Source organism: Adiantum capillus-veneris, chromosome 24 (genome assembly GCF_014529385.1).
Source record: "Adiantum capillus-veneris isolate H3 chromosome 24, ASM1452938v2, whole genome shotgun sequence".
Lineage (NCBI taxonomy): Eukaryota > Viridiplantae > Streptophyta > Polypodiopsida > Polypodiales > Pteridaceae > Adiantum > Adiantum capillus-veneris.
The window spans coordinates 115,959,348-115,963,457 of record NC_140954.1 but is presented as its reverse complement, the minus strand read 5'-3'; the positions used below and the strand labels follow the sequence as shown (position 1 = coordinate 115,963,457).

Sequence of the window (4,110 nt, the reverse complement as noted above, 5' to 3'; positions counted from 1 at the left end):
ATATTTGTGTTAAAATTTGATGAATGTCAAGTTGTTAAAGGCCAGAGGGTGGAGTGCACAAGCCTCACACTCATGAGCACGAAACTAGTGGGAAAGGGGTTAGAATGTGAAGAGGAGGCGGAGTCTCTTGACAAGAAATGGCAAAGGCAAGATTTTTATGGGGTGCAATCAGAGAAGAACATATGGTGGCAAGCGGCATGGGAACTCCCACATGAGGACCATGAAAATTTGAGGTGGTATTTTAAACGTGAAGGTATTCAAGAGGCAATAGATCTACAATGCAATGGGGAACTCCTCAATGTCCCTATCATTGGCGACTTTAAAATAGAGTGGCACCTTGGTGGTGTCTTGAAGACCCTAAAATGCATGTTGGGCACAAGGGTGATGCAAATACTTTATTTTTCCATGCATTTTCTATTGCCATGCAAAGATTTTTAGGGATGAATTAGGGAAGGGCACAGGGGTTAGAAGGGCAAAATTACATAAGCAAGCAGGTGCTAGGATCTCGAACAAGAATCACAAAAGGCATGCGGGGGGCATGTATGGTTCAATGGATCATGACTTGTGACAAAGCAAGCCACCATCTCACACAGAGGAGGATCCAAATTGGCATCCCATTCTTTCAATTCCCCTTAATCAAGTACATGTCTGCTCCTTGCATTTGAGACTTTGAATTTTGGACAAGTTTCTAATGCTCCACATAAATTATGTATGGAACATGGAGCTAGAGTCTCAGCAAGAGGAGTGAATTTGAGTGCTTGAAACAACCTTGTCATTGGTGGTCCTTCACTCCGGTGTAGTAACCCTCTCAAGGTACCACAAGAACCCAACAATCACACAAGATAACCATAATAAGATATGTATGGGTGGTGCAAAGGAAAGACACTTGCTTTCAAACTATGGTGAGGCTCAAAGCCATAATCCTTTTCAGATATGGAAGCAAGTGTGTGACATAACAACCTACCTTGGAAATGAGGCAGCACCAGGGCTGAAGAGAGCACGTGTGTGGGAAGCATGCAATGAGATGATGAGGCTTCTTGAGTGCCCACACCTTAGTGAAGATGAGATACGATCATTCAAGGTTTCTATTAATAAAGTCACAGAGCTAATGTTTGGTGCATGGGGCAAAACCCATATCACACATTACATGCATATCTTGTTCACCCACGGTTCATACTTTCTTGAAGAGTATGGATCCCTTGTGCTCTAGATCAATCAAGTTATGGAAAGATCACACTATCAAGCAAAGGCTACCTATGTGGTGGTGGAAATATCTGCATCAATGTGATTAACGAGATGATCAATTGGTTCTACCATGCACTAACCGGTTGGAAGAAGCAAAGGGCAATGGGGCAACTTGTCTCTTAAGTGCCATGTTATGAAAGTGGTGAGTGTTCAAAGAGTGCAAGGATACCATGGGTCAAATGCATGTGAAAGAGCATCAGCATGGAGGAGAAATCAGTGATGGAGAGTAGGGCGTGTGTCGCTTCTCATAGAGTAAATTTTGTAAGTCTTTTTATAACTCTGTGAGTCTCTCTCTCTCTCTCTCTCTCTCTCTCTCTCTCTCTCTCTCTCTCTCTCTCTCTCTCTCTCTCTCTCTCTCTCTCTCTCTCTCTCTCTCTCTCTCTCTCTCTCTCTCTCTCTCTCTCTCTCTCTCTCTCTCTCTCTCTCTCTCTCTCTCTCTCTCTCTCTCTCTCTCTCTCTCGTCTCCTCCTCCCTACTCTCACCTCTAGCCATGGAAACCAACAACTTGGAAACCAACAATGTCCCAAAAAACTTGGCCTTCATCACAATTGAGCAGTTCTTTTATTGTCTTGATCCACTCCCACATGCTCAAAGGTCAGCAATACCCAACATTGAGCAACTATAGTACTTGAACGCAGAGGCAAAGCACTTACGGGTCGTGAGCAAGCTTCAAGAGCAAACAAAATTTGATCAAAATCAACAAGATACCAAGGGGTTAAAGGAGCAAGAGTTTTATGATGAAGAAGAGAAGTATCTGATCGGAGAGGCAAGGATAACTTACAAGCCTCTCCAAGTGCTACGATATCCATGCGACAAGAATGTTGAGGTCTTAGACATAGAGATTGCTACAAAGTACAAGAAGAGATCAAAGGAGGAAAGGGCCAAGAAGGCCACCCAAAAGAGCCCCAAGAAGTCACCCTAGAAGAGTCCAAAGAAGGCCAAACAACCTCCAGCTAAAGCAAGAGTGAAAGTAGTCGTGCACCAAAAGGAAAGACACTTAAGAAGAGAAAGAATCCTCCACAAAGTTGTAGAGGAGGCCAAGCAGAGTGATGAGAGGTGCAAAAAGTACCGCAATGATAATGCCCCCTAGGCTTGCACTACCAAGCCTCCACCAGCACCACCACCATCTCTCAACAAGAAGCATCATTGGAGACCTGGCACATGTGCATTGCATGAAATCTGCAAGTATCAAAAGATTATAGATCTTATAATCCCTAAGGCCCTATTTTCATGGATCATGGAAGAGATTATGGATGAGTACCAGATAGTGTGTCCAGGGTCAAACAATCAAAAGTCGCTTCATGGTGCACGGGGCCACGGAACGGCTCCTTCGGTTGGCAAGTTAGTGGCGATGGGGCACAAAAGTCCCGTGAGGCTCACCTATGGCAAGAAGACAACATGTTAGTATGCAAATGGATCATCACGCACAATCAATTCGATGAATCCATATAGTTATCCACAAGGTGCTCAGAGCATGTGTTTTTATGCTCACGAGGTCCACGTTAGCCGACAAATAGCAATAAGGGGTCATGTGGTGGCCCATCTCAATGCCCACAGGCCTTTTGTGCCCCACCATTGTGAACATGCCAGCCAAAGGAGACTTTTTGTGGCCCTGTGTGCCACGGAGTGACTTTTGATTGCTGCTATGTGGCACACGAGGCCATAGAATAGCTCCTTCGGCTGGCATTTTCACGGTGGTGAGGCACAAAAGGCCCATGAGGCTCACCTATGGCAAGAAGACATCATGTTAGTGCACAAATGGCTCATGACGCACATGGATCAAGACAAAAATTTACTCAAGATAATAGCTTTAGATACATTGAGACATGCAGTGCACATGGCCAAGATAGCTTTGTGACAAGCTCATTGAAGTCATCTTCACCTAGGCTCCTTATAGATGGCTTCTCACCAATGCATGATGCAATATCTCCTTTGTTTATTATTCCTTGCCCAAGGTAAAGGTCACAATACCCTAAAAGGTTTCCGACCCCTTTCTCGCCAAAACTAAGGATTGTTGCCTCTCTATTTACAAGAATACATTTGTGGGCATTTAGGGCTATGGGATTCTCGGCCAAAATAAAGCTTAGTGCTCTACACTTGTACATATCCGATGATGCATAGTCTGTATACTCATTGTGGATGACCCGGACCATCTCTTCATTGAAGCTTGGGAGATAATGTCACAGGGCGACATCCTTTGAGTCACCCTCTGTGCGAGATCCACCTTTCCATTGGGCAAACTGATCCACCTCCAAGGCAGATTGCAAGGAGAAAACGTTGGATTATGATTCTAAGAAATAACAATGAGAATTGAGAGGAACGAATTACGTACTAGTGTCGCATCATCTTGCTCACAAAGGTTCTTGTTGGTTATGTTGATTGTGCCAAGATCAATGCACTCTAAGCAAATGAGACGGTTGTGGGGAGAGTAGCAGCTACTCTCCAGCACACTCTTGTAGAAATATTTCTCCTCATCAATGGTTTGTAGAGCTACCGCCATGAGGGAATCCATGGAATTATGTACCTCTATCAAGGTGAGCGTGTTGATGAGGGGAGCAGAGGAGTAGTCCACTTGGAACTCGGTCTTGTGACTGGGGTTCTCTATATCACAAACTCTAGCATCTATTCCAAGGACAAAGAGGACTTCATCCTAATGCATCTCAATGACGTGGGTAATTTCTTTAAGGAAGATAAATTCTTGACCATCCATTATAATTGGATGCAGGCAGCTCTGGATCTCATCTTTGACATCCTCCTCTTCTAGGTCTTGGTCAACATCTTCCAAAGGAGACTCGCCTTGGAGACATAGGAGGGCCAACGAAGCCTCTTCCTAGTTAGACATCTTGTCCTCTTTGGGATCTGCCT

At 44.5% G+C, this 4,110-nt stretch overlaps 1 pseudogene; it reads right to left on the bottom strand.

Moving 5' to 3' along the window:
- Positions 1-3,328: 3,328 nt before the first annotated feature.
- LOC147426997 (uncharacterized) lies at positions 3,329-3,904 on the bottom strand (annotated as a pseudogene).
- Positions 3,905-4,110: the final 206 nt, after the last annotated feature.